Genomic DNA, 12,069 nt, shown 5'->3' with positions numbered 1-12,069 from the left:
AAAACGGTTGGCCCCCGCTTCATCCAGATGAACATTTATTTGTTTTTAACATATTCAGCTCACAGAGGCAGGGGAATATGCAACGTGCAATATTTAAATATCCTATGAAAGTAATTGAGTGAGTGCCTTATGGATGATCAAAAATAATAAGGCATTCACATCTATGCAATTTCACTGAAGATGAACATTCTTTATATCCAGTGAAAATGCAAATAAGGAACTACTATCTGTAGTACTCTCTATAAGCAGAGAAAATGCTGCTTTATTTTTCTGCATATTTTTCTCCCCCCATCTTTAGTGACCTATGATGTTACTACCTTTGAAGGTTTGTCTAAAACTATAGTAAAACACATAAAAGTGAGTGCTTTCAATTCTGAGACACACGAAACCATTACCATAAAAGCAGCTGGTTGTTTGTAGTATCTGAATTTAAGAATGGAAGAATATACACTGCTCATCATATCCATCATCATGTCACTCATAAATTTAATATAAATAAATATAAAATATGTATTTGTCTAATGGGAAGAAAAATAAATTTTGGTGTTTGCTTCTTTCATCTAACATGTATAATTGTACAACAATGATCACAAATCACTAGTTTTTAGATATACTCTCTAGAGTGGGTATTGATCTGTTATTTTCTTCCATAGTGAAGACAGCATTTAATAAAATTAACCTAAACTAATTTCTTTATGGCTACAGAATACATAGTTACAATAATTGCAGAAATCCTACTGTTTTCCCTTTTAAAACATAATTTATTTAAAAGACAAGAAAATTGCAAAGACAGAAATTCATATTGCAAAGTCTCTTGTACTCTGTTAAGGCAGGTGTTTTTGTCAAAATAAAAGGATGCTTAAATCGAATCCTTTAGGTGGTGAATGTGTTCGGAATTTTCATGAGATTCAAAGACAGTGGGAAGGATGTCCTCCTATACAGCATGTGCTGATCTGTCCCAAGATAATGTTATGAAACACCTGTGTGGAGGTCATTAGAACAAGATCTTTATTAATTTCACATCTTTTGCTCTCTGGCTGAATGGTTGCATCCACAGAAGAATTTCCTACTTGGAGATAGAAGGATGGACTAAACCCTGACTCCAGTCCGGGGCGTAGGTCTATGTGACCCGCGTATATTATTTACCTTGGGGCTTCATTCCTCCCACCATTGACGAAATAGCTGATAAAATAAAATCTGCTCAGAACCTTACGAGTATTAGGCCCCCAGATAATTATCAGTTACTCTTGTCTTTTTTTTTTAAATTCATACAATGCTTCATGAATTTGATTTCTGAATTATTCCAAAGCAGCAAGTACCCTTAACTAGGGACTTGAATTGGAAAGGAAGCAAATGCCCTCATTGCTTGAGATGATTCAGAGAAGAGTGTTTGTTCATGGCTCTCAGCAAGAAAAGTACTCTTGCATTTGGAAAATCAAACAAAACCAAAACCAACCCAAACAGAAGAACCCTTTGGATTATTTTGAAATAAATATGGATTGAAAGATTTCTGGGGTTTCTACATTGATTGTGGAAAAATGGTCAAAATTCAGTGTTCAGGGAAGGCTATAAATAGGACACATGATTTAGAGTGCAGAAGCTGTGTCTGCCTTGTGCCTCCTCTCTCTGCCCCGTCAAGGACATTTTTGACAGCAAACTGCTCACATTAGTACTGGGAGCAATAGGATATGCAGACACAATTGCTGTCAGCCTAGCTGAGCGTATGTGAGCCTTTCCTCATACAAAATGATCTCAGCCATTTATTAATCACTCACTACATGGTTAAGAGCCCAGACATAGCTTTATTTTGTTAATTTAGTAACAAGATTGCCAATTGTGCCTTTTGCGTGGCACGATTTACTATACAAAGACATCTACAAATGTAGATTCACAGGCAAGCCAATATGACAGACTTCAGGACAATCAGAGATTGAAGTACTTTCTCTGCAAGATGTGTTTGACTCATTTATGTTGCTTCTGACAGGAAACAGCAACACCGAAATGCAGATCATGGAAAATCGAGCCATTGAAATTAAGACACTCAGGTTATATACAGACAGAAAATAAATAAATGAATCTGTGTTACACTCAGGGTTATCCTACTCCAGTCAAAGTCTTCAGGTTACTTTGTCATTTTACAGTGTTTTGCATTCATTTAAAAATAAATAAATAAAATATAAAACAATAAATGAATACTGCTAGGAGCCAGTCTACCTGGAATAAAATCTTCACTTTGCCACTTGTCAGTTGTGTGACTGAGGTCGAATTGTACTACCCAAGATCCATAGTATCCTCAATATTCTCACCTGTAAAGATTACAGAGGTTTTTTTTTTAGAATTAAGTGAGTTATAATAAGTTAAAACATTTTTTAAAATCCAGTATTTATTAATTGTAATAAAACTGGTAATACAAATATAATATATAGGATAACTAATATCGATTAAAACAATCCAAACACCATGCAGGACTACATGACCTGCTGAGAAAGTGAAACTCACCTTAAGGCAATTACCTTCAAAATTTGCCATTCTACATTATTCAGAAATGTTTTTATGGGATTCAGAAATATACAACTAGTTCCCCAAAGGCATATGAAATCTCTCAAGACTGAGCTCCATGTGCAATATATAATTTAAAAAATGCAACCTACAGTTTAAATCTCAAAAGCTTTCATTGCCCATGGGATTGGTCTCTGTTAGTGAAAATGAATGATAAAGTATATTTTGTCCATGTAAATAACACTAGAATTTACTAAGTGTTTTGCCTAAAATAATCATTCCTGACAAAGTTTTCTGTCTGAATCTCTTACTCTAGTTTATCGAAAAGAGCTCTGCCTGGGAAAACTCTTGAATTCTTCCTGTTTAGTAGCCCACCTGATTTCTGTCATACATTCAATAAGGAAATACCAGGTGCCAAGTAGAGTTATTACTGGAACAAATTTAGGTTAAGTATTTCTCTTCTGTGAAGAACAATATTAATATTTTGATTAGTTTAGGGCACTTGTTCAAATCCCCACTTCTGAATCTGTGAACTGTTACCAGGTTATGTACAGATTTCTGTAGAACAACAATGTAAATAGACTGTTAATACTTTCACACGTGTAACTCCATCAGCTCTCCCTTCTCCTTATCTGTGCATGTTGTTTTTGACAAATTACTGCCATCTTGTTTTTACATACACACATGTACTTCTCATAATCTCTGTATAGTGAGTACCTGCTTAAAGCCACCATAATGTTTACTGCTTGCTACTCCATGGTTTTCTGTCTCAGTGCTTCATTCCTGTCTCTGTGTCCTTAACTTTAAAGTGTGTCTGTTGAAGGTTCTTGCAGTGAGAATGTAGCATAAAGTGAAGGGAAAGTCCTGGGTCTTCGTCTGAAACTGCTAGATTTCACCATGATTCATCAGCGCTCACTTCCCTGCACATAGGACCCCAGACTGAGTGCTTACCTCCCCACAGCCCAGGAGACACGTTATCCCAGGGCTGTGGATTGTGCTTTTGCTATAGAAACTTTTCTTACCTGTTGTTTCTCTTTTATGTAGAAGTTTCTCTTTCTCTGTTTCTTGCTTTTCGATTCTTACTACCTATTTTCTTCGGAAGATATCACAATTTTGCTATAGTATCTGCAGTTTTTGCTTTTAAGCTTATTATTGTGAGTGTGTATAAGGACAGATGAGATTTTAAAATTAATTCTGCCTTCCTGGAACTTTTTCATTCATTTTTTCCTGATCAGTTAGAGACTTTCACATGGAAAGAAACTTCAGCATTCAAGTGTCCACTTAGTGGTTCACAATAACCTTTTACAGGTCCATACCATGCAAACAGAATTCACTGAGTTTTTAATGTTTCTCTTTGTTGTACATAATTCTTTCCACTCATAAGCAATCATTTTTGTTTGTCGATTGTTTGTTTTTCTGAAGTAATCTCCTGTAGCCTGATTTATTAAGTGTTTCCAGAGTCATTTTGAATTTTCAGGCAGCCAGGCTTATTTCACAGAATGTTGGAACAAGAGAATTTCAAAGTAAAAAAAGGCATGAAATAAAGACACAAAGGTGAAAGCTGTCAAGAATATCAGAAAAGTTTCTAGGGGGAAAACAGAAGTACCACTCGTGGAGGAAATGGTGTAGTTTGAATAAAGGTGAAATTATGAAAGGCAATACTGATCATGACATTCTCTTTTAATTTTAATGCTACCTTAGGTCTCAGTCACTCTTTTGTCTCTGGGGAAAATGTCACATGTTTGCAACCTGAAGAGAGTTTTGTGTTTTAACTGATGATTTTAGTCCTTGATGAGCTGACACTGAGACACAAACAACACAGTGAAGGCAGATGGTGAAGGAAAAGGTGTTCAATTCATGGCAGCCACTAAAACAGACAAAAAAGGAGGAGCTGGCCACAGAGGGCGCCCCTCCTGGCCCAGCCCCCGTGACCCACCTCCTACCAGCACCTTCAGCTACTGAACTCATCCTTAGAGGAAGCGATCCGCGGAGGAGTGTAGCACACCTGTGCGCAGAACACCTCCCTCACACCTGAACATTCTGGTGAGCATGTTATTCTAAATGGTAGCCTCTTACTCTACCAATGCAGTGTAACTAGGAGTCCTCAAAGGCTGTGTCAAATAATTTGCATTTAAACAACTATAAGACAAATTTGATAAAATTAATAAAATGTCAATGTCTTGAATGATGAGCATAAAAATTTTAGGATTTCTTGGACATTCCTTCAAGACAGTTTTCTTCTATCTGGTGAAATAAAGCAATGTCTTAGAGACAACCATAGAGAAAAATTTTTCTTTATTTTCCCTGTAGAGAAAAAAATGAAAATTGCTAAAAGTGTCATTGAAATATTGTTGTTTCACTACTTCTAAAATTTCTTTTTCACTTGTTCTTAAGAAATTTCCTGGTTCTTGTTTCCCTGCTCAACTTCTCTGGAGATGACAAAAAAAAAATATGCTTACCATTGGAAAATCTACTTTTCATTTTCCAACAAGCCCTAGGGCAAATCTGAAATGGTGTTTTCATCACATAAACTGTACTGTCACACAGAAGACATACCTAGCAGAATCATGCTATCATCAACATGTCAGTGTGGTGTGTTGACAGATACTTTGTGATGTTAACATGTTAAGGCATTTTTCCAAGAGATAGAAACCTTTCCCACCTTCACCTTTATTATAGAGATAGGGTCTCAACAAGTCACTAAATCATCCTCAAACAGGATGGCCTCAAACTTGCAAACCTCCTGCCTCCCTGCCCAGAGTGTTAGGATTACAGGTATACTCCACCACATTTGACTTAAAAATTCCTTAAATAAAAAGGATTCTGAATTAAAAGACCAATGTCTTGTATTTGATTGATGTGAATATCTAGCCATGAAGAAATACTGGTAAAAATACCAAAAACTTCTTTGTACAATTTCCTTCCACCTGCTCAAGAAAATACCTTTCTCCTTAGAGTCATCTTCAGAGGAAGTTTGACATCTTTGTTCTTCAAGCTATAGATCAAGGGGTTCAGCATAGACACCACACTTGTGTAAAAGACTGAGGCCACTTTTCCTGGTCCATAGACTCGATATCAGAACATTGGAGATACATAAATGATGCTGCCCCAAAGAGAAACAGTCACTATGTGAGAGCTGCAGGTGTTGAAGGCCTTAATCCTGCCCTGTGTTGAGCTGATATGGAGGATGCTGGAGATGATAAAGCCATAGGAGATAAAAATGGTTCTGGTAGACACCAAAATGTTCAGGCCAATCAGAACAAATACCACAAACTCATTGTCATAGGTGCCAGTGCAGGAAAGCTGGAGTACTGGGAAGATGTCACACAAATAATGATTGATGGTTTTGGTACCACAGAGAGTCAATCTCACCATACAGAGAGTGTGGGCCAGAGAACCCCAATACCCATCACATTCACTCCAAATACGGACAGAGTACAGACCCGCAGGGACAGTGTAACACTGTACAGCAGTGGCTTGCAAATGGCAACACAGCAATCATAAGCCATTGCTGTCAGTGTGTAACATTCTGTGCTCACAAGGAAGCAGAAGAACTACAGCTGAGGCAGACACCCTGGGCAGGAAATGGTGTTTTCCTCCAGTACGAAGCTCATTAACATTTTGGGGTAAAGATAGAAGAATAACAGGTGTCAACAAAAGACAGATTAAAATGGAAGTAACACATGGATGTGTGGAGGTGTGCGTTCAGCGAGATTAAGGTAATCAAACTCAGCTTGGCCACCACGGTCACCACATAGATCCCAAGGAATATGGAGAAGAGAGGGAGCTGGAGCTCTGGGCTGTCTGTTAGAGCCTCCAGGATAAATTCTGTCACGAAGGAGTCATTTCTGCCTGTCATTCTTTTATGGGAGCTCATCTACAAAGATGGAAGAAGAGCCAACTAGAGGAAAAGTGAACTGTCCGTGTCACTTCTTATACATCAAATGTCCACACTCAAGGGCACTTTGGACTCTGGATGCTCAGTGACATCTTCTGATTTGTGCAAAGTGCAGCATCAGAGAATGGTTCCGGGGTGCCTGAAAGTGAGAAGTCTGAGAAATTGAGGTTTGCACAGAGCTTTTGGAAACCTTAGGATTTGAGAATTATGTTGACCTCAAATAAGTACATGACAATTTGGCACTCTTACTTTAATGGGGTTGATATTTTAACCTGCACATCTGTTTCACAATGTTAAAATATTGAATGTTAGCAGTTTTATAATCACTAAATCTCCTTCAGTCTCTAGCTTTCACTTCAGTAGGTGAACTTCCATGACACTTTGGCTCAGATCTGCAGATAGTGGCCTTCTGAGGCCCTGTGGGTCATATCCTCAGATAAGTGAGGGTCAGCACTGTGTGAGGTACATGAGTACAGGGAGAAAAGATGAGAAGTTCAAGGATGGTGTAGACCTGGAGGATGTGGTGATTGACTAAATGAGGTCTGTAGACAGAGAGAAGGGCAAACCTGAGAGAAACTGACAGGTAAGGAATGGATGGACCTGGAAAGTTATCTAAGGCTCAAGGTTAGCAGAGGGTTCAGAGGGGGAGTGGGGGATACAAGGGAGAATGAGAAGGGGTGAGAACTCATAATTAAGGACGATGGGTGGGGTTACATCTGGAATGCAGTAAGGAAAGGGAGATAGAATAGGAGCCCAGGCAGAGTGAGGGATGAGGAAAAATAATGAACAAAGTATAGAGAGAAAAGTCAGGTTTAAAGGATAGAGAGAAGTGTATGGTAAGAAAGTGAAAAGTGAGCAGGGCTTTCAAATGAGTGGGGTTTGTGAGACTCTAATGATAAACCAAGTGTCGGAGTTGGGGAGGTATTTCTATAATTAATATCTTATCTTTTGCTAGACTGTAACCTTGCTCAAGACAATCCACCTCACTCACTGTATATCCCTTTTACAGAGCATAGACCTGACACAGAGTAAGGGTGAAAAACACGTGTTGTTAGCTGTGGAATAAAAGACTCTTCTTGCAGATTTGCCCACAAATGTTTCCTACATTTATTTTAATGTCTTTGTGTTCTTCCCTTCAGCACTAGGCTCTGCAGAGGTAACTGCCCTCCCCACCTCAGAAATGATTGAGTAACATAAATACTGTGCCTCCTTCAAGGCCAAAAAACTAGAATACCACGAAGTTTAGCTCTTGTCATAGAAAATCCTCAAGAGACCGAGAATCTGTCTCTTCTCATAGTGACTGGAATTTTCACTCTATGCTGTCCATCCTCTCACCTCTTGGCAGGTCCTATAGTGACAAAATTCTCAACGCTGCCTTCAGGAGAAGGACTGATGGTGCCAAGTTCTCTTCATGCCATCGGTTATGAGGTCAAAATAAAGAATCTTTCCAAGAGGTATTAGATTCCGACACTCACAGATTTTCTTCTTGAGAACCTCGTGCTGGTCCTTATTTTATCTCTGTGGCAAATGCTTTGGGAAAAAACAATTGTAATAATATCAGCCAAAAAAAAAAGTTGTCAGAATTTTTAGGTACCCAAAGTGCTGAGGGCATCGGGACACACATGCCACTGTGAAATGGCCCTGGGACTACTCCAGGGAGAAACATGAAGAATTTTCTTCACTGGACTCTTGCCAAGGAGTCCGCCCCAGTTGTAACAAAAGTAAACAATCTCTTCAGTATGGGAAGAACAACCTAGTGATGCAGCACAGAAGACTTAATTTCCCATTTGCAACGTTGCAATAACTGTTTAGTCCCCAGAGGCAGAGCCTCACACTGACAACTGAGAGCCATGTTTACGTCTGACTGTGATAATCAGTGTCTCCTTAGACATGGCATCTTTCACTCAGACAGCACCTCTGCTCTAGAGATTCCCTGGTCTCCAGTTCCGTGAGGGAATTATCTTCTGTGTCTCGAATCCCTATGTGATAAACATTAAGGATACACCTCTCCTCCAGTGCTTGACATTTATGAAAAGTCAACACTAGCATTTTACAATAAGGTGTAATTTTTGGAGCCGGCATATAAGAGCTATAGTTGCCTGTTCATGGACACACACAGGTCACGCCCAGCCCGGTTATCGGCTGTTCCCTTATAACAGTGTCTCGTAGCACTGCCTCTGCTCACTGCACTAGAAGGGAAATGTCTGTCTTCCGTCTTCTTAGAAGTTACAGCTGCAGCATCCCCAATGTTGTCCTATTTGAGAAACAAAAGTTTAATTAAATTTATTCTCAATTAACTCCACTAAGCATCCTAAATGTCCTTTAAATTTTCTGAGCATTCTTGTTAGAAAAAGTGCACAGCATGTACCAAACATCATAGTACATTCCCAATACAAATATTTTATGGGTTAGTTAAAATTTTAAATGATAAGTTCTCAGAAAATTACAAAAATGAAAAGGTCATAGATGTTTGTCCTTAATAGATGTGATTGAAGAGGCATATAGAATAATCATTTATTCCTACCCAATGCTCATAAATAGCACTGTCTTATATGAGAATAACACAGGCCACAGAGTAAGCCACAGAGATATTTTTAGTAAACACATTAAATAAGTAAAAACAAATGGGTAAAATTAATTTCAATATGTTGTATCTAACCTAATCAGTATGTTGTATCCATATCAAAATATGTTTGCTTCAGAGTGTGTAAAAAGAAATGGACATATTTTGTAAGTCTGAAAATTTTTTATGTTAATTTTATAATCACAGAGCATCTCTGTTTACATTGTCAGCACTGTAATGGTTCCATAGAGCACAGGGCTGGTGAACTGCATACCACAGTTCTAGAACTGTTTTGATTACGGTTATTTGAAAATATTACATGGAACACTTTGAGTTTTATGTGCATGTTTCCCATTTTATTGAAATGTAATTGCTATAAAGAGCTGCATCTCATTAGTGAACACAATGTTGTGAGTTTGGACACGCATACACCCTCATTTTAACATCAGGACAGTCAAAGTAGTAATCAGGCTCATCACCTCCAAACTTTTCATATAACTTTGGTTTTGTTTCCAGTGTGGGTTTCATTTAATAAGAAAATTTAGGAACATGGCAGACAAATAAGAGCAGCCACGGAGGCTCTCTGAGATTACCAGTTTAGAATCCAGGAGCAGTGCCATGTGAGGAGTCCTATGCAAGGGGAGATGTACCCTGCTGACCCAGAAACGAACTAAGCTGAGAGAAACCAACTGAAAATGCAATTCTGATGCTATAACAGGAACAGATAAAATCTCAGTATGGAAGGTGGATCCCATGCAGTTGGAAGCCATGATTTGAATTGCCTGCTGCCGATACTGCATCCCAATCCACACAGCAGGGAGAGAGATGCGTGGAAGCTCTGAGAGCTGGAATTGGCAAACCAAATGGTGTTGAGAGCAGTACTGGCAGGTAGCCCTACATCTACCTGCGGTGAGTGAGAGAAATGGGGATCCTTTCATAGACTAGGAGGTTCCAAATGAGGACATTCTGGGAATAAACAGACTAGTCGGAACAGGGCCCTGCAGTGACATTAGTCACATATTCCCCTCTCAAGCAGGATTGGTGGGGAGCACTTGGCCTGGTGACACCTTGGACTCAGATTCAGTAGGCTAGCCAAGATCAGGTCCCTGCGCCCCGTGGTGCACCCTAGCAGTGAAGCATTCAGTAATTTGACCTGGAGGGGCGGGCCCAGCAGAGGCTGCCCAGGTCTGTGTCTCCCTAGTACTCTGCAGTGGGTGGGAACACCTAGCTGGTGGATTCAAACAAACTGTAACAAACTAAGAGGAAAAAAAAAAAACTGGGCCTCCTACATATGCTTGTATGGAAGGAACAAAAAGTATGGGAAAAGGGAACAACAAGAAAGGGTCCTCAGTCCACAATCCTGGGAACACTGATCCAGGAAAGGTAAAGGCAAAGGAGAATGAGGACAGAAAACATGCAGTATCAGACACGGCACCTATAGACATAAAGCGATATCTCCGGAGCCTCATAGACGAGTTCAAAAATGAAGTATTTAATGAAATAAAGCAAGAAAGAAGTAGAATAGTTAGAGACATGCTAAGCACTGCCCAACAAAAAACAAATGGTGGAATGGAAGAATGCAAAAAAGGGGAGAATTGTTTGATGGAGAAAATAGAGAAAACATAGAATACGTGAAGCAGGTTCAAAGAGATTACCAGGAAGCTAAAAACTCTATTGAAAGCTGGCATAACAGCTTGAAAGAAACTAAGGATAGATTATCAGAACTGGAGGGCAGATTTGTAAGGTGGGAGCATGAAATGAAAAACTTCTTAAAAATAACAAGAAAACAAACAGCAATAATACAAAGATCAGAAGATGATAAGAGGATCTATAACTTAAGAATTACGAACATAAAAAAAGAAGTAGGGACTCAAACAAATGAACTACAAAATCTGTTCACAGAAATAATCCAGGAAAATTTCCCTAATTTAGCAAAAGGTAAAGATACTCAGATGTATGAGATATACAGGACCCCAGCCACCTACAACAAAAACAGAGCTACACCCAGGCATATAATAATCAAAATTCCAGAAATCCAATATAAGAATAGAATACTGAAAGCCTTCAGAGACAAGAAACAGATCACTAACAAGGGAACACCCATCAGAATTACAGCAGACTTCTTGGCACAAACCATCAAATCACGAAGAACATGGAGGGAAATAATTCAAGCTTTGAAAGATAATAACCTCTAGCCAAGATTGACATATCCTGCACAACTGTCCCTAGAAATTGATGGAAAAACAATGTGCTTCCAGGATAAAGAGGAACTAAGGGAATTTGCAACCACCAATTCAACTCTACAGAGATTACTGCAGGATATTCTAAAAATGAAAAATATCAAGACTCCAAAAACAGTGGCAGAGAGGCCACAATGAATGGAGCAGAAAGTGAAGTGAAGGGGACAAACTGACAACTAATGACAGAAAAAGAGCTCAACAGAAATGTGGCAGAGAAAGTTGGATGGTAGGAACAGCCATTTTGGAGAAAACAAGACATCATAATAGGTAGTGTTGATTTAATATCATCTTGTTTTGAAGTCCCATCAAGCTTTTGTTCTTCTGTCTCCATCGGTTTTATCGTGTTGTATCTCATTGGATTTTATTATATGTGATAATATAAATAAAAACTTTTATAGACAAGGAGATTGTACAGAAACCATTGTTCATTTTCTGTTAGTTGATTCTAAATACCGTGTAATACTGTCATTCTCTTGAATGGTTTTACATTGTCTTGATATGTTTGATGCTACAGTATACAAAGTTATACCCAAAGATTTTAAAGGAAGAGAAGCTATGGTAACTACTATTATGTCGAGACTATCTTGTGGTGAAACACTATTTTGCTTAAATGGCTATGATTTGACCTGCACTGTTTTGTGGTTATACTCTCTTTTTAATCTCAATCTCCTTTTTATTATCTACTTTTTCATTTTTATCCTTTTAATTAAGAGAAAAATAAAAAAATAGCAGGATATATTATAGTAACCCACTTTGATTTCCTATTAACTTGATTTGAAACTCTGTATTGCTCTCACCATCTTGTTTGACTGATTTTCCTCTATTCCATTATGCTTGATAGTACCAAGTTTGAAAGTATAGGCAACAAC

At 38.5% G+C, this 12,069-nt stretch overlaps 1 pseudogene; it reads right to left on the bottom strand.

Annotated features, from left to right (window-relative positions):
* Positions 1-5,430: 5,430 nt before the first annotated feature.
* LOC100734547 (olfactory receptor 8B3-like) lies at positions 5,431-6,376 on the bottom strand (annotated as a pseudogene).
* Positions 6,377-12,069: the final 5,693 nt, after the last annotated feature.

Source organism: Cavia porcellus, unplaced genomic scaffold, assembly GCF_034190915.1.
Source record: "Cavia porcellus strain 051 isolate PalLab524CR breed Dunkin Hartley unplaced genomic scaffold, mCavPor4.1 scaffold_9, whole genome shotgun sequence".
In the NCBI taxonomy this organism is placed as follows: domain Eukaryota; kingdom Metazoa; phylum Chordata; class Mammalia; order Rodentia; family Caviidae; genus Cavia; species Cavia porcellus.
This window is presented reverse-complemented; position numbering and strand designations above follow the sequence as displayed.